The sequence below is a fragment of the Aegilops tauschii genome, chromosome 3, assembly GCF_002575655.3.
Source record: "Aegilops tauschii subsp. strangulata cultivar AL8/78 chromosome 3, Aet v6.0, whole genome shotgun sequence".
NCBI lineage: Eukaryota > Viridiplantae > Streptophyta > Magnoliopsida > Poales > Poaceae > Aegilops > Aegilops tauschii.
The window spans coordinates 7,511,154-7,530,738 of record NC_053037.3 but is presented as its reverse complement, the minus strand read 5'-3'; the positions used below and the strand labels follow the sequence as shown (position 1 = coordinate 7,530,738).

Below are 19,585 nucleotides of genomic sequence, written 5' to 3'. Positions count from 1 at the left end.
TTTTTCGTCGTTCTTTCCCGCCAACCCTTTCCTTCCATATGTTCCCGCCAACCCTTTCCCGCCGTTCTTTCCCACCATCTACGTTTCTCAACCTATAAAATCCCGTCCACACTAAGATGGGTAAGCAGTTCAATGTAGTCTCGTCAAGATGTCGGGTTATCCTTTTGATCGTAGTTTTCACCCTACGATGAACAATGTCTTCTGAGGTTAGCCGGCGATTTCAAGATAGATAATAGGATAGTTCCATGGGACGAACTCCTCGCTATTGACACCGTACTGAATGAGTTGGGTCACACATTAACTAGGTGTGGGTGGCCTGCAAGGACTTGTGAGTAGATACTGCAAAAACTTCTCAGATAGCATGGAAGGTGGAAGAAGCAACAACATAAGAATGAAACTTTCTTAAAGACTGCAACAGAACATACTTATTTATGGACTGCCGCCAGTGAAGATGAAGACGTTATCCTCATGCCGAGCACCAACGCCAAGAGTACCGCATCATCGAAGGCCAAGAATACCGCATCGTTGAAGGGCAAGAGTGCTCCATCGATGGAGGATGACGATGATGCCTTCATGTGGTTTATAAGATGTATTCTTTAAGTTCAGCCCTACCGTTTAATTCAGATGTACTTGTATCTTAATTATCTGTTGAGTCTCTTTGGAAATGTAACTGGAATAACAATGCGAAATAATAGTAATATGTCTCTTGCATACATAGGTAGATATATGTCTCCTGATCAGATAGAAGCAAGTGCGATAGTAACACATACCATGAATCATGTCACATATATAGATAATGACTCACACATGAGAAAAGTCTGAAACTAACATTGATGGACATATGTGTCATACATAGATAATCATATCACTGCTGGGACGACGACGCATCTGGGTCTTCCTCGGACGAGGACCGAAAGGTGATAAACGCTGAGGCGGTGGGCGAGGCTCACGATAACCATGACCATAGATAACCTCGTCTGTCACGGTCTGTGTCGGTGGTGTTGGTGAAGTCAGGTTTGGATGATTCACCTGAAGGTTTTTCCTCACACAATTATATGGGACGACATTGGTGACAACCCAGTGGATGTTATACTTCAGCACGTGCCCGTGCACCTTCCCAGGACAACCTGTTTCAACACATTTCACAGTATAGTTTGTTGGACTTGATACGTGTGTCCGGAAAACACTCTGCGTAGACATAGCCCACTTTATCACCGCATACTTCAATTTTTTCTTTGTATCATACATAGCCCCTACCCGGACTTGGTTCAGATTATACTGACACGGAGTCTCATGGCCATCGTTGACCCTAAAGCCGGTCGATATGTCCTGATCCCATGCAGAAGGAATCGGTACCTTCACTTCATCCTCGGAATATTCAGAATCCAGATCCTCCGCCAATCCATCATCGTCCTCTGCATTTCCTCTCCTTTACAGGCCCCGTCAGCAAAATCAGAACCAGCTAATATTATCGACCGACTACTCTGCCCGGTATAATGACCACACACATTGTGTGGCACGTAAACTGACTCTTTCTCGGGTTGGCTAGCATCCACATCTAGTGGTTGTGACCCGGATAAATAAATCTCGTTAGCCACTTGACTGCCCTGGCCGGGTTCATGCCCCCCGTGGAGTATGGAGTTGTACGGTATTCTCCTCCTTTGCACTAGGGCACATGGGTGGATTCTTCGATCTCTGCAACGCTTTAACAGGGTCAACCATTGCTGACTCCTATCTATCAGCATCAACTCCCACTTGACATTTTTACATGATTTGGTCCACAATGCATGAATACTGACCGAACATACTTCAGGATCCAGCCGAAAACTAGTAGTCAACCAGTACTTCAACTGTCTAATGTCCAGTCTGTCCGGATTTGAAAGTGTCACGACGCCATTTTTATACTCGCTAAGATCAACCCCCAACTTATTATATCGGACATTACCAGGGCCATAGTAAACAGTCAAATTTACTGATTCAGCCATTTTCACCTGTGAGACATTCCATCTTCTCATTAATCACAACGAACAAAAGTATTACCCACTATGCTAACTAACCGCTAAAATGCCACCACAGACAAATTAACACCCGAGGTACGCAATATGACTTATCTACACTAACTAAACTGTACAACTTAGAGAAAATTTGTGAGGACATGGTTATACCTTCAACGTGTGTGTCCCCTGCTTCTTGCTCCTCTCTTCAACTCAGCGGTACCGGCCACCTCGTAGAGTACTTGCACCACCGGACAACACCACCCCAAGCCTCACCTCCTTCTCACCACCACCTCCTCCCGAGCCGAACGGCCACCACCCCACCATGGCTCCTCCTCATTTGTAGGCAAACAAACTATCCCATAGGAAAAAAATGACCGTAGGCCGCCGGGTTGACTACGATCTACTCTTTCTACGGTTTGGATGCGAAAATGAATGAAAAAGAGAGGAGATCGGTGCGGGGTGGCGAGAGAAACATAGAACAATGAGAGAGGGAATCGAGAGGAAGGTTCGGCCTTACCCCGACCTATTCGGTCGCGGGATGGCCGAAGACCATTTCGGCAGAAGACAATCTCTTTCGACCTAGGGTGTGGTAGTTTTGAAAATAATGCATTACGTCATATATTTTCCGAATTGGTTATAAAAAATATCATAGTTTAAAGGGTAGAATCATTCGAAGGGCAGCGCTGTAAATTCTCACCGAGCATCAAAGACGCAGCGGCACTGTGCGTGGTCGTGTCTACAGTGCCGGTACGCGGTGCAAGGTTGGAGCAGCAGGAGTAAATTTATTTCGTCGAGGGAATCATCTCGCGTCTCAGCCTCTGTGCGCACTTCTGACCCACAGACGTGATGGGGCGATGGCCATGCTTTGAACGCTGTGGGGTGCACGGTGGGGCACCGCCTGTCACAGCTACTGGGCGGCTACTACTCTACTGGCTATGGCTACGAGGAGGAGGATCTATCTGCTGGAGGGAGTAGTATCGGAAAAGCAGTTTTCTTCCGGACGGACGGTGCGTAGGCTGCTATCATCAAGACGTGTTTTCTCATCGGAATGATTTACTACCTCCGAATTCCAAAAAAAAAAGATTTATTACCTCCGTCTGTTTTATTGGTTTTTTTTTTACTTTCTGTCAAACTTTAATCATATATTTAATCAATGAAACGTTAATGCATGTTATATGAAATATATCAGCGGATTCGCATTTAAGCATTTGTTGAAATGATATTGTCTTATATGACATGCATTACCATTTTTAAATTAAATTAATGATCAAAATTTGACAAAAAAATACTAAGAAAGCCAGAATGAAGGTAGTAAGTCTGTTTGAACGATATCAGCCTTGAATAGCAAGTTATGAAAAATGGCAGCCTATATACAAGTCGATGCTTCTTTTTTGTTTTGAACTTGCTTCCGATGATAGTTGATACCACATGATTTAATGAAACCTTTTGTAATTTGGATCAAACTTTGATCATCTATAAAACTAACGAAATGTAAATCATGTGAAAGCTTGTATGAGTTCATCACAGACCCATGAAAATTTGTTATGAAAAAAGTGAATTTGTAAACTTTGAAAAGAATCCGGCCCCAAGTCAGACAAAAAGCGGCCCATTTGAAAGTACATATTTGCCTTTTCTTCGTATGCCACGTGTGTAAATAAGGATTATGAAAATGTGCACATACGTATTATACATGTGTGTTTTTACAGGAAAAAAACGTTATAGAACATTTATAATAAAATGATTTTTTTGAAACGCGCACACCATTCGCAATTTCCGGTGGGTGGAGGGGAGGGGAGGGAAAGATTCGATTCGACGCACGCGCGAGACCGCTGAGATGACCACACACATACACATGCATCGAGGCTCCCCGAGTTACGAGGGGCTGGGCTGAGCGGGGAGCAGAGGCGGGCAGGGTCACGTCGCCCTCGCCAACCTGTCCCAAGGCGCGCGCGGCTCCCGAGGCCGACATGCAACGCACTACCCGCGCCAGTGGCGGGCCCCCTGTCCTCTTTGACCGGTCAAGATCCGGAGGGGACGGGACCCGGCTCAGATCTACGTACTACATTACGGAGTGATGATACTACTCCACTGCTGCTACCTACCGTCTACCCGGCCAAAGAAAAGACACTACACCTACACGCACGTACTTCCGGCCAAAAATCCCAAAGGAGGTCGATGCATGCATGCATTGCACGGCCTCTCGAAACCCCAAAGGAGGTCGATGCAAATTTCCGGCCAAAAATCTACAGCCCTTTACCCGACGCTTGATTAGACAAGTATTTACCACGGGACTTTGGCGGGATGAGCATTTGGACCGACGAACACACGAGTGCTCTAGCTTTGGCAAGCAAGCAGTTGGGTACAATAACAAAGCATTGGACTAGTAGCCAACCAGCCAAGATGCCCTGACGGCCGGTTCACCGCACCTCTTCTTTTTACCGCCCCATCGACGTTCTTGTCTCGCTTTTACTTTGCCGAAAGGCAGAGCCGTCTCCATCGATCGCCAAGAGAGAGAGAGAGTGCGCGGTGCCCTCCAAAACGCCACATTTCATAAAAGAAAATAACCCGTGATGCTTTTGTTTCTCTCTCCCGAACACGTACGTACGCGTTGATGCTTGCACGTTGCATTCTATGCTCACCGCACGTGGATCCACCAGCTTGCACGTCACGACAAGTATACAATAAACATCGCAAAGGAAAAAAGAGTACATGATGCAATTAAAAGAAAAGGATCACGTCGCCTGGGGAGAATATATGCCCGTGGGAGCCGGCTTTTCTTTTTTGGCAAACAGGAATCGACTGATGTGCGTAAAAAGCGAAAGGGAAAGGCCACAAAATTCGTGCCGTGTGTGAAAGGACGGTACGTTTGGAGCCGGTTCACGCCGTTGATTGGTGCTCGTGGTTTGCATCCGAGGGATCCGCACGTTGGCGTATCTTGGCGACTGGCCTTTTGAAAAAGTTCCGTGTCGTCTTGTCACCGTGGCTGTCTGTGGGCGCAAAAAAATTCTGTCGATTTCGTGGTATTCTTTGTTTTCGTGGTAATTAGTGGACGTGATACAAACATAATATGGAGCCAAAGTGCACCAAGGGTCACTTGAGTTCGGTTGAATTTTGAAATGTAGGAATGTAAAAACACATAACTGAACGACATCCCATTCTTGTCTACATTTTTAAAAAGTTTTGTGTCTGTCATCGTAGCTCTCAGTGAGGGAAAAACCAGTCCACTCAGTTTTATTTCGGACATGCTTCGGCAAGGGGGAGAAAACATATACTATCACTTTTACCCCCTTGTGAACCATGGTAACTCTTCATGTTATGTAACTATCATAAACCGGCAAACGTACACCAGGCTTCTTTTTTTGGCTGGATGTATGTGGTGTTAAAGTTTATTGAGAAACTCTCTGATTCACCGCATTTTAAAATGAAGTAACAGGACAACGTATGATTGAGGCATCATTTTGAATCCTACATACTCTCTCCGTCCGCGAATAAGTGTACACCTAGTTTTTGTTTTAAGTCAAAAATTTAAAATTTTGATCAACTTTATAGAAAATATTAGTAATATATATGTCATCAAATTGGTATATTATGACAGTATATTTCAGAACGGATCTAGTGATACTAATTTACTATCATAAATGTTGGTACTTTTTCCTAGAAAGTTGGTCAGAATTTTAAAAGTTTGACTTAAAGACAAAAGCTAGATGCACATTTATTCGCGGACGGAGGGAGTATATTTGGTTCTTTTGATTGCTCCAAGGGAAGTAACAAACTATTGCTTCCAAACTGCTTGAGGTTATGTAAAATGTGATGCAGATGTGAAATAGCTTAGAAGAACTATATTGTGCTTTTCTTTCTCCTCTAGCAAGACAACTAAGTGAAGCCTTCCTCCCCCTTATTTCATTGGCGAGCCAGGAGAATCGCCTCCCTCCGCCAGCCACTATAGTGGACGGTGGCGCGGAGTGGAATACTAGTGCCTCTACTCCAACTAGTAGATAGATAGGGTTCTAGTCCCTGCGCTGTGGGCACTCGAGCACATGGAGGCGCTTCTTCTTGAAAGACTATGATAGATCAAAAGTTTTAACCCAAAAAAATACACTAGTCAAACAAAACAAAGAATAATACTCCCTCCGTCCAGGTTTGTTGGGCATCTAAGGAGGAGCATTACAATCTAGGCGCAACCAGATTGGCCTAGGTAAGTAATTTGATCTGTGATTCTTGTTAGCTCCTCAGACGGTGAGGTTAGGGTTTCTCGCCTTGCATACGCAATGGTTAGTTTTGGTCTCAGGTTCTTCATGTTTATTCAAGGATGCAACAACAATGACTATGGCTCTGGTGCATCGGCCCTCAATGGCACGTGTACAAAGGCTTCCTCACTGTCATCGACAAGGTTAGACCGACTCCGCTATGGGAGCAGCCAGAGCGGCTCGGCAGCGGTGGTCATTCGATGGTCCATGAACCTCGATGTAATTTTTATTATGTTTGAGGTGCTAGTACTTCCGCTGAATCTTTATAATAGACCTGGTCCTTTTTGCAAAAAAAACACCTTAAAAGAAACACTGTATTATTCAAGCATATGAGTCAAATAAACTATATGGTGGAAAATGGTTAAGTATCCAATCTTCTAAACTCCTATGAATTTTCTTTAATTCAAAGAGTTGTAACGACGCCCGATTTATTGCGTGATTGTATCAAATGTTGCGCCACTCTATAATTTTTTGATGATAGCATAATTGCACTTCAAATATCCCTCTTCGAATTTACCCATCAATTACATGGCCTTAAGTGTGGTTGTTATATTTATGGTTTAAGCTTGTATGTTTTCTATAGGTTTAACATACTAGAGGCTAACATTATAAGAAAAGAAAAGGCCACATTTTCATTCATAATTTAATAAAAAAGCCCTCGGTATGATGACTACCTGTTACAAAGGAACCCGTGGAAGTTTGAATTGGAAGACCAAAGGGAAATCAAATGGGTTCTATTGCTAGTGTCCACACGAAAAATCCCGCCAAACTCTCCCTAGGAGGGCAGTTCATCACTTATCTCTCTCTTGATTGTTATAGATAGTTAATATGAAATGACTAATAAAGCTTCACGCATTTGTGTAATGAATTGTTTCCCCTCGACCCGTGACCTAGCCGCTACATGTAAGGAAGGGGCCCCATATAATATGCGTTACTGGGTTTCCTTAACTTCACAGGTTGATTCGGCTACAACGGAGGGAGGGGGTCCAGGGGCTTTTGTTTCCGCACGTGTTTATTAATGTAGTGTCTCCGTTAAGTCTTTGGCTCTCCATGGCTTTTGCTTCGAGGTTGCGATGGCGGCGTCAAATAAGCTTCCTCCAGATCTCTCACCGAGGCAGTGTTTTTTTCATGGACCTCGATGTAATTTTGATTATGTTTGAGATGTTTTGTACTTCTGATGAATATTTATAATATATCTTGTCCTTTTTGTGAAAAATGCCTTAAAGAAACACTGTACTATTCAATCATAAGAAACAAACAACTAATATGGCAAAAAATGTCTCGGGACCCAATCTTCTAAAACTTCTATGATTTTTCATTAAATCGAAGAGGAATAAGGATGGCTGATTTATTGTGTGCTTGTAACAAATGTCGCGCCGCTCTATAATTTCTTGATGATAGCATAATTGCACTTCAAATACCGCTTTTGGAAGTTACCCAATAGATACATGGCCTTATGATGTCATCTTCGTCACATTTGTCGTGCAATCCGATATGTTTTCTACAAGATAAACATACTAGACGCTAACAATATAGGAAAAAGAAAACACCAACTTTTCTTCATAATTTCGTAAAAACCATTGAAAGCTCTCCACATGAGCCCTCGGTTTGATGACTCCCTCTTACAAAGGAACCTGTGGAAGTTTGAATGGGAAGAGGAAAAGGAAAACAAATGGGGGTTCTATTGCTAGTGTCCACAAGACATATCCCGCCCAAACTCTCCTTAGGAGGGCAGTTTTATGACATGATTAATTGATACAGCTGACTATATCGTCAACCCCTATCTCTCTCGGTTGTTATAGCTAGTTAATGTGAAATGGCCAATAAAGTTTCAAACATTTGTGTAATGAATTGTTTCCACTTGACGCATGACCTAGTCGCTACACGTAAGGAAGGGGCCCCATATACTACGCGTTACTAGCGATCCTTAACTTCACTGACTCACTCCGCGATAGCGGTGGGAGTGGGGACCCCATGACTTTGTTTTCGCACGTGTTTATTAATGTAGTGTATTTGTTAGATCTTTGGCCCTCCATGGCTTTGGCTTCGACGGTTGCAACGACGGCGTCAAATAAGCTTCCTCCATATCTCTCATCGAAGTAGTGATTCTTCCAACTATTGGTGTTGGATCTAGGAGTCAGTGTCTATGCCCTCTCTGCTGGTGTTGAAGGAAATATGCCCTAGAGGCAATAATAAAGTTGTTATTTATATTTTCTTATATCATGATAAATGTTTATTATTCATGTTAGAATTGTATTAACCGGAAACTTAGTACATGTGTGAATACATAGACAAACAGAGTGTCCCTAGTATGCCTCTACTAGACTAGCTCGTTAATCAAAGATGGTTAAGTTTTCTGACCATAGACATGTGTTGTCATTTGATGAACGGGATCACATCATTAGAGAATGATGTGATGGACAAGACCCATCCGTTAGCTTAGCATAATGATCGTTAAGTTTTATTGCTATTGCTTTCTTCATGACTTATACATATTTCTTTGACTATGAGATTATGCAACTCCCGGATACCGGAGGAATACCTTGTGTGCTATCAAACGTCACAACGTAACTGGGTGATTATAAAGATGCTCTACAGGTATCTCCGAAGGTGTTTGTTGGGTTGGCATAGATCAAGATTAGGATTTGTCACTCCGAGTATCGGAGATGTATTTCTGGGCCCTCTCGGTAATGCACATTATAATAAGCCTTGCAAGCAATGTGACTAATGAGTTAGTTGCGGGACGATACATTACGGAACGAGTAAAGAGACTTGCCGATAACGAGGTTGAACTAGGTATGGAGATACCGACGATCGAATCTCGGGCAAGTAACATACCGATGACAAAGGGAATTACGTATGTTGTCATAAGGTTCGACCGATAAAGATCTTCGTAGAATATGTAGGAGCCAATATGGGCATCCAGGTTCCGCTATTGGTTATTGACCGGAGAGGTGTCTCAGTCATGTCTCTCGAACCCGTAGGGTCCGCACGCTTAACGTTCGTTGACGATATAGTATTATATGAGTTATGTATGTTGGTAACCGAATGTTGTTCGGAGTCCCGGATAAGATCACGGACATGACGAGGAACTCCGGAATGGTCCGGAGGTAAAGATTGATATACGGGATAGTAGTGTTTGATCTCCGGAAGGGTTCCGGAATTCACCGGAAGGGGTTCCGGATGTCTCTCGAAATGTTTGGGTACGAGAACACTTTATTTGGGCCAAAGGGGAAAGCCCACGAGGCTTTTGGAAAGTGCAAAAGGAAGTTTTGTGGAGACCAGAGGCTAGACGCCAGGAACCCTGGCGTCTAGCCCTGGAGTCCGTGTAGGACTCTTGCCTTTCGGGCAAAACCGACTTTGAGAAGGCTTTTATTCCAAGTTTCGACCCCAGGGCTCAACATATAAATAGAGGGGCACAGCTAGCACCAAAGACACATCAAGAATCACAAGGCCGTGTGCCGGCAATCCCGTCCCCTCTAGTTTATCCTCCGTCATAGTTTTCGTAGCGCTTGGTGAAGCCCTGCGGAGATTGTTCTTCACCAACACCGTCACCACGCCGTCGTGCTGCCGGAACTCATCTACTACTTCGCCCGTCTTGCTGGATCAAGAAGGCGAGGACGTCATCGAGCTGAACGTGTGCTGAACGCGGAGGTGTTGTACGTTCGGTACTTGATCGGGACGGATCGTGAAGGTGTACGACTACATCAACCGCGTTGATAAACGCTTCCGCTTTGCGATCTTCAAGGGTATGAAGATGCTCTCCCCCTCTCGTTGCTATGCATCTCCTAGATAGATCTTGCGTGATCGTAGGATTTTTTTTGAAATAATGCGTTCCCCAACAGGTGTGTCTTACTATAGGTATTGAGGTGATGGTCTTTTCTCCTTCACGCTCTTCGCGGTGGTGGTGTTATGAGTAGCCAGCGACTTCGACAACGGAAGATCGACCTTGGAGATAAGGGTGATGTTACCCTAGCCATTCTTGCGGTAGCGACGAGGCTATGTCCTCCTTTTCTCCCCTATATATATCTAACGCGGCAAGTTTCTCTCTGCTAGTTAATTTGTGCCCCCTCTCCGTTGCATAAGTGCTCTCTCCACCATGGTTGCGAAGCTAGCTGAAGGCTAGTTTAAATATTCCAACTCGTCTTGCATATTGAGTTTTTTTGGATATAAATACATATATTTACTTGCAAAAAGAATATGAAATTACCAACAAAGATGTATTATCATTTGATCATGGAATGTTTGAATGAATTCGTTGGCTCATGCAAATAATGACTAATACATGGCGAGGGAGTTCAAATTCCCATGTATTGGCTATACAATGTTACAAATCTGAATGACGTTTGGTGCCCCTTCGGTCCTTTAACTCCCGAACGAGGGGAATATAATGTATCGTTATTGCTATCAAGGGTAGAACCTCGCAGTATTAGAATGTTGATGCATGTGCAGATCTATGTGGGGTGCCCCTCTAAAAATGCAAAACTATTTATACTAGTATGTAGTAAAATTATTTTTTATCACAACTTAGTATTGTTTAGGGAATATTTGTTCAAATTATGATGATCCATGGACCAGATTATGCTACCCATGGTGTGTTTTTTCACAAACTTTGAACTGAAACACTGATATTGCATTAAGTATACATTTTGTATGTTGGTTGCGGCACCCCCGCGCTAAGATCTTAGGTCCGCCACTGCGTCAATGGCTACCAATAACTTGAGACGGTGCACAATGATATCTTATATTTGGTCTTTTTATGTACCCCACCACCCTAGATGACAAAGGCATGGTTGTTCTGCGTATGGAGTTCATTAAATAAAATACCACTACCTTTATGTCTGTTTTATGCATTTTATCTCAAGGGAGGCAATATCTTAATAATGCACATCTACACAAGAACCTCAACTACACGCCTTACTGATACGTCTCCAACGTATCTATAATTTTTGATTGTTCCATGCTATATTATATTCTGTTTTGGATATTATTGGGCTTTATTATACACTTTTATATTATTTTTGGGACTAACCTATTAACCGGAGGCCCAACCCAGAATTGCTGTTTTTTTGCCTATTTCAGAGTTTCGCAGAAAAAGAATATCAAACGGAGTCCAAACGGAATGAAACCTTCGGGAACGTGATTTCCGGAACGAACGTGATCCAGAGGACTTGAACCCTACGTCAAGACATCAACCAGGAGGGCACGAGGTAGGGGGCGCGCCTACCCCCCTGGGCGCGCCCTCCACCCTCGTGGGCCCCACGTTGCTCCACCGACATACTTCTTCCTCCTATATATACCTACGTATCCCCAAACTACCAGATACGGAGCCAAAAACCTAATTCCACCGCCGCAAGCTTCTGTACCCGTGAGATCCCATTTTGGGGCCTTTTCCGGAGTTCCGCCGGAGGGGGCATCGATCACGGAGGGCTTCTACAGCAACACCATAGCCTCTCCGATGATGTGTGAGTAGTTTACCTCAGACCTTCGGGTCCATAGTTATTAGCTAGATGGCTTCTTCTCTTTTTTTGGATCTCAATACAATGTTCTCCCCCTCTCTTGTGGAGATCTATTCGATGTAATCTTCTTTTGCGGTGTGTTTGTTGAGACCGATGAATTGTGGGTTTATGATCAAGTTTATCTATGAACAATATTTGAATCTTCTCTAAATTCTTTTATGTATGATTGGCTATCTTTGCAAGTCTCTTCGAATTATCAGTTTGGTTTGGCCTACTAGATTGATCTTTCTTGCAATGGGAGAAGTGCTTAGCTTTGGGTTCAATCTTGCGGTGTCCTTTCCCAGTGACAGTAGGGGCAGCAAGGCACGTATTGTATTGTTGCCATCGAGGATAACAAGATGGGGTTTATATCATATTGCATGAGTTTATCCCTCTACATCATGTCATCTTGCTTAAAGCGTTACTCTGTTCTTATGAACTTAATACTCTAGATGCATGCTGGATAGCGGTCGATGTGTGGAGTAATAGTAGTAGATGCACGCAGGAGTCGGTCTACTTGTCTCGGACGTGATGCCTATATACATGATCATACCTAGATATTCTCATAACTATGCTCAATTCTGTCAATTGCTCAACAGTAATTTGTTCACCCACAGTAATACTTATGCTCTGAGAGAAGCCACTAGTGAAACCTATGGCCCCCGGGTCTATTTTCCATTATATTAATCTTCCAACACTTAGCTATTTTTATTGCCTTTTATTTTACTTTGCATCTTTACCATAAAAATACCAAAAACATTATCTTGTCATATCTATCAGATCTCACTTTCGTAAGTGACCGTGAAGGGATTGACAACCCCTTTATTGCGTTGGTTGCGAGGATTTTATCTGTTTGTGCAGGTGCAAGGGACTCGTGTGTGGCCTCCTACTGGATTGATACCTGGGTTCTCAAAAACTGAGGGAAATACTTACGCTCCTTTACTGCATCACCCTTTCCTCTTCAAGGGAAAACCAACGCAGTGCTCAAGAGGTAGCACTTACCCCTTTGTCTCACAGCTCTCGGGCATACAAGGCGATTAGGTTTTCCTTTGACTCCCATTGACGACGTCTCATTTCCCCTGGCATTGGGGTCACACTACTGGAATCAGCTTCTTTGCCGTCTGCCATGGCAGACGGCAAAGGCATAGATCACGGACGGCAAACTTCTTTGCCGTCCGCTAGCAGACGACAAACAGTCCGTCTGAACACGTGCCGGCAAAGGCCTTCTTTGTCGTCCTCTTCCTGGAAACGGACGACAAAGGATTGTGTCGTCCGCCATCCGAGGCCAGCAGACGGCAAAGACAACGGACGACAGTGCGGTGGCGTGAGAGCCGTTAGGGGGTTAACGGTGCTCTTTGCCGTCTGCCAGCGGACGGCAAAGAGTCAAAGCTCTTTGCCGTCCGCTGAAAGACGGCAAAGAGCTTAGCTAGGCAGCACTGGGAAGCTCCCACGTGGCCAGCTATGTCGTCCGCCAGCGGACGGCGAAGTGATTTGAATCTTTGCCGTCTGCTGGCAGACGGCAAGTGACCAAATAGGCAGCCAGTGTTCCCAGTTTTTACAGGTAGCTGCCACGTGCCCTCTTTGCCGTCCTCTAGCAGACGGCAAAGAGCTTCGCCGTCTGCTAGCAGATGGCAAAGAGGCTACATATCCCTTGTTTTTATTTGAATCCATTTAATTTCACAGGAATTCACACACAGATATACATATTTTTTTTTCACATGCACAGCAGAGATATGATGTATCCAACACATAGCTCCATCCATGACAACATACATACATAATAAGAAACAGAGTTCCATCTATACATATTACAGTAACATCACAATGTTCATCCAACACATTGTTCCATGCATCCATATAACAAGTTCCACATTTTTCATCGATACAAACGAAAAAAAGAAAAGGGAAGCAAGCACTCCATCCATGCAAGCTTCCATATAGTGAATTAAATCTTTAAAATGGGAAACAAGAAAGTTAGAAGAAGAAGACTAGAATCAGAAGAAGAAGAAGAAAATGAAGAAGAAGTAAGCATACTTAGGTAAAATGGAGCTAACCTAGCTAATTATGCCATTTTTGAGTGAACTAAGCATATTATGCCATTTTTGATATAACTTAGAGCTAACTTCATTTTGGAGAAGAAGAAGAAGAAAAATGGACTAAATAGGCTAAATAAGAAGAAAAATGCCATTTTTGAGCTTACCTAGCTAATTATGCCATTTTTGACCTAACTAAGCATATTATGCCATTTTTGATATAACTTAGAGCTAACTTCATTTTGGAGAAGAAGAAGAAGAAAACTAGAGCTAACTTCTTCTAGTCTTCTTCTTCTTTTCTTCTTCTTCTTCTTCTTCTTCTTCTTCTTTTCTTCCTATTCCTTCTTTTCTTCCTCTTCCTAGATTTTCTTCATCTTATCATGTCATTTGTGGACTAAATAGGCTAAATTATGTCATAAATGGACTAAATAAGAAGAAAAATGCCATTTTTGAGCTTACCTACCTAATTATGCCATTTTTGACCTAACTAAGCATATTATGTCATTTTTGATATAACTTAGAGCTAACTTCATTTTTCTTCTTCTTTTCTTCCTCTTCCTTGATTTTGCCCATCTTATTATGTCATTTGTGGACTAAATAGGCTAAATTATGTCAAAAATGGACTAAACAGGCTAAATCAGAAGAAAAATACCGTTATCACGGAGGTGTAGGAATGGTCGGGCCGGGCTGCGTCAGTGCTAGACGGAGGTGAAGGACCGGTCGGGGTTCCGGCATTGGTAGACGCAGAAGGATTGGTCGATGCTTGTCAGGAGCCATGCTGCACCAAAGATCATTTCCAATAATGTCTCGTTAGCAAGTTCGCAAACTGAAATGTGAATAGTAGTAACTAACGACCATTCAAATCAAACTCACCGTGGTCGCCGGAGCAATCTGGGGCATCGGCGGAGGGGCCTGGCCGTTTTTCTTGCACATGGTCTGCACATTTGGTTCTCACGAGTCAGTCATATTAGATAGTAATGCGAACATTACATGCATGATTGGGCTAAATATGCACGAGAAACATACCACGATGAGCTCGTATAGGGCCCAGTTAGCGTTGTCGTTCCGGTTCCTCTCCTCCAACAATAGCTTAGCCGTCGTCTCCTCCAGCTCCCTCTCCCTCTCCGCCGCTTCCCTTTTTGCCTCCTCCAAAAGCGCCTGGGTCTTCAATCTCTCTTTCTCAACCAATGCCTGCAACACACCACTCCTCGTTAGCATTGTAATCATCGACGGATGCACACACAATGTTGGAGGAAAGGTAAGAGAGTCCGTATAACTAACCGCCATGGCGAGCTTTGCGGGCCGTGCACGAGGCGTTATCTCAGGATCAGAGCTACTCAGGCGCTTCTTGATCTGCGGGAGAGTCCTAGGACAACGTATCAGTCCATCACCAATGGCTTGAGAGCCATGGGACCTCCCGCCACCAAATATCATCACCAGCTCTGTATCAAAAGGATCCTGGCTCGGGTTAAAGTCCTCCCCTTTCCTCGCCTTCCCATGGTCTCTATACTTCACAAGCTTGTGGTGGGAGGAGATGTTGGTGAAGCTCTCTGGATGATCTAGGTCAGACTCCGTGAATGGCTTGGCCTTCTTGTACGGGGCCATATGGGCCATGCCATAGAGGTCGAACATATTTGGCACAAGCTTCTTGTGGTGGTGCGCCTGAGAGAGAGGAACAAAATATTAGTTAAGGGCTCAAGCTAGCATGAAGAATGATATTGTTATATAAATAGGTCATTTTGGAGCTAAGAAAGGTTATTATGTCATTTTCGAGGAAAATAAGCTAAGTTTAGGTCATTTTCAAGGTAACCAAGATTATTATGCCATTTTTGACCAAAGTATGCTAATTATGTCATTATTGAGCTATCCAAGGTTATTATGTCATTTTAGAGCTAATTATGTCATGAATGAACTAGCTAAGATTAGTTTAGGTCGTTATTGAGCTATTGAAGGTAGTTATGCCATTTTTAACCAACCTTAGCATATTGAGTCATTTTATAGAGCTATCTAAGGTTATTATGTCATTTCATAGCTAATTATGTCATGAATGAACTAGCTAAGATTAGTTTAGGTCGTTATTGAGCTATCAAAGGTAGTTATGCCATTTTTTAACTAACTAAAGCATATTGAGTCATTTTATAGAGCTATCTAAGGTTATTATGTCATTTTGGAGCTAAATATGTCATAAATGAACTATCGAAGGTAGTTATGCCATTTTTTAACTAACTAAGCATATTAAGTCATTTTGGAAGGGATAAATGCTAGCATGAAGAATGAAATTGCATGAATCATGTACCAAACCACATACCCAGTTATCCCCGTACTCAAACAGGTTGGAGCTCCCTTGATGGTGTGGCACACCTTCCATTTGGTCGCGCTTATCCTTGGCCCTCTGGTGTTCGACTAGCCATTCGGGAGAGCACCACGCATCCACCAACGCCTCCCAACAGTCCATCTTATCCGCACACCATCTCGGGGGCACCTAAGTTAGTCAAGAGAAATTTCAGTGCTACGCCTACGAATCAAATCAAGAAAACTAAGTTCAAGGCCTTAAGAATAGGTAATTACCTGCATGTACTTCTCCTTACTCAGAAACTTGTCGCGACACTTCTTCTTGGCCCTCCTAATACCCTTCGAGGCGTAGTAGTCTCGAACGGCCTGCACCCGAGCCTCGTGCCGTAAGTTCTGAAGTAGGCGCTTGCACTCGGTTTCGACAACCATAGACGCGGCCTCCTGCTCTCCCTCTGAAACCCTGTAGAAGGTCTGCAATCAAACAAGACAACACTGATTAGTACAATCACTAGGTAGTGTTGACTTTTATTCTGTAAAGGAGAAATTACCCAAAACCGACGGAACACCATGTCGGCCACCGTCTCGCACAAGACACCGTCGACCATTTCCCCCGGCGGGGCCGGGGCAACCGAGCACAGCTCCCAGCTCAGTGCTAGATGTGGAAACTAACCCTCACCGGGCAACGTGACCCACCCAGGGAAGTGCTGCTGGCAAATCACACCAAGGACCTGGTTGGGCCTGCGGACACCACGGGGGTATACCCAGCCCCTGCAGTATGACAAGGCCAACGCATTGGATATTAATTTGAAGGAACATGAAGGCAAAAGGTTAAAGAATATTAAATGCACTTACTTCAACCCTTTAGGCGCAATCAACCACCTCTGGTTGGGGGTCGCCGGCACGGGCGGGAGCTTTGTACAGCCACGCTTGTAGACCTTCTTGCCCTTCTCAACCAGCTCGTCGTTGCTGTAGCTATCATCAGAAAAGGTGTCCTCGCTACCATCAGTAGGGCCACTAGCCTCCGGAGTCTCGTGGGAAGAAGACTCCTGGACTGGAGTCTTCTGGGACGAAGACTCTGGGACGGGACTCACGTGGGGCGAAGGATCGGCGACCCGAGTGTGGTGGGGCGAAGGATCGGCGACCGGAGGCTCATGGACCAGAGTCCAAGACGGGTCCACGTGGTCGGGTGAATTAGCTGAGGGCGGCGGCGAGGAAGGCGTAGCAGCCTTCCTACCTCTCCCGCTGCCACGTCCACCTCTAGCAGCCTTCTTCGTCCTCCCCCGACCTCTCCCAGCCGAAGAAGAAGCGCCCGCCGTAGCTGTCTGCATACTGTCTAGCGGTGCTCTCCGGAGGGGTTGGGCTAGAATAATGGAACCACCCCTCCCAGTAGCGCTCGCAGGAGGCTCGGGGCGCTCTGGACCCTTGCCCACCATCCTGTCAACACCTGCAATGACACAAAGTAAACGAAACTAGTACAACATAAAAAATTTGGATACCTGACATGAATAATATGTATATAATTTAAGTGTATCATCATCATGAACATAATAAAAAATTGAAAGCTCACATTACTAATAGTACTCTGAATCGTCTATATATGCTCCGGGATCATTAAATGCATCATCATCATTGTCGGGGTCGGGGTGGGGGGGGGTCGGGGTGTCGATTGTCGGGGTCTCAGGGTGTCGGGGTCGGGGTCGGGGTGTCGGTGGTCGGGGTCGGGGTGTGGTGTCAGGGTGTCGGGGTGTCGTGTCGGGGTCGGGGTGTCATGGTGTCGGGGTCAGGGTCGGGGTGTGGGTCGGGGTGTGGTGTCAGGGTGTCGGGGGTGGGGGGTCGGGGTGTCGATTGTTGGGGTCTCAGGGTGTCGGGGTCGGTGGTCGGGGTGTCAGGTGTCGAGGTGTCGGTGGTCGGGGTCGGGGTCGGGGTGTCGGTGGTCTTCTTCTTCTCCTCCTCTCCTCTAGCTTTCTTCTTCTCCTCCTCCTCCTCTTCTCTTTCTTCTTCTTCTTCTTCTTCTTCTCCTCCTCCTCCTCCTCCTCCTCTTCTTCTTCTTCTTCTTCTTCTTCTCCTTTTTCCTCTTCTTAAACCAACCACTAATTAACCTAAAACAAAACAGGAAAAAACTACACCTAAACCTAGCTATTCTTCTTCTCCTCCTCCTCCTCCTCTAATTATTCTTAGTTTTTTTCATTACTAAACATAAACCTAAAACTAAACTAAACCTAAGACCAAACTAAAAGTAATCTAAACTAAACTAAATATAAAACTAAACTAACAGTAATCTAAACTAAACAAAATCTAAAACAAAACTAAAAGTAATCTAAACTGAAAAACAGAAAAAACAGAAAAAAAGAGGAGAAGAGGGGTGCGGACGGGGCTCACCTGTGGCAGGGGTGGGACGGCCTGCGGCAGGCCCAGGGGCGCCGGGCGGCGGGGTTGCTCGGTGGCGGAGGGGCGCTGGCCGGGCGGAGGGGGTGCCGGGCGGTGGTGGCGACGGGGCCGCAAGGCTCCGGGGCGGCGGGGGTGGCGCTGACCGGGCGGAGGGGGCGCCGGGCGGTGGTGGCGACGGGGCCGCAGGGCTCCGGGGCGGCGGCAGCGTGGGGGGCGGCGGCGGGGCAGCACTGGCCGGGCGGAGGGGGCGCCAGGTGGTGGTGGGGACGGGGCTGCAGGGCTCCGGGGCGGCGGGGTGGGGTGGCGGTGCTCGACGACGGCGGTGCGGGCGCGGGCGCGGGTGAGTTGGGGGCGCGGGGTGAGAGGGAGGGGAGAGGGGGGGGTGGGACCGGAGAGACAGAGAGCGCGCATAGGAGGGGGGAGACGGCCGTTAACTAGGCCATTTCTTTGCCGTCCGCCAGCGGATGGCAAAGGTCCAGAAGGCAGACGGCAAAGAATCTGACCTAGCCACTGAGGGAGTCCTGGATTAGGGGGTCCTCGGGCAGCCGGACTATATACTTTAGCCGGACTGTTGGACTGTGAAGATACAAGATTGAAGACTTCGTCCCGTGTCCGGATGGGACTCTCCTTGGCGTGGAAGGCAAGCTTGGCAATACGGATATGTAGATCTCCTCCCTTGTAACTGACTCTGTGTAACCCTAGCCCCCTCCGGTGTCTATATAAACCGGAGGGTTTAGTCCGTAGGACAAGAACAATCATACCATAAGCTAGCTTCTAGGGTTTAGCCTCCACGATCTCGTGGTAGATCAACTCTTGTAATACTCATATCATCAAGATCAATCAAGCAGGAAGTAGGGTATTACCTCCATCGAGAGGGCCCGAACCTGGGTAAACATCGTGTCCCCCGCCTCCTGTTACCATCCGCCTTAGACGCACAGTTCGGGACCCCCTACCCGAGATTTGCCGGTTTTGACACCAACATTGGTGCTTTCATTGAGAGTTCCATTGTGCCGTCACCGTAAGGCTAGATGGATCCTTCGATCATCGGCAACGATGCAATCCAGGGTGAGGTTTTCCTCCCCGGACAGATCTTCGTATTCGGCGGCTTCGTACTGCGGGCCAACTCGCTT

General features: G+C 45.5%; 1 long non-coding RNA gene across 1 annotated transcript; it reads right to left on the bottom strand.

The window, feature by feature from the left end:
• Nucleotides 1–808: 808 nt before the first annotated feature.
• On the bottom strand, nucleotides 809–2,786 carry LOC120976347 (uncharacterized). Its single transcript, XR_005771611.3, has 2 exons — nucleotides 2,166–2,786; nucleotides 809–1,991 (listed from the first exon to the last, which is right to left on the bottom strand). It is a non-coding gene; the product is annotated as an uncharacterized lncRNA (long non-coding RNA).
• Nucleotides 2,787–19,585: the final 16,799 nt, after the last annotated feature.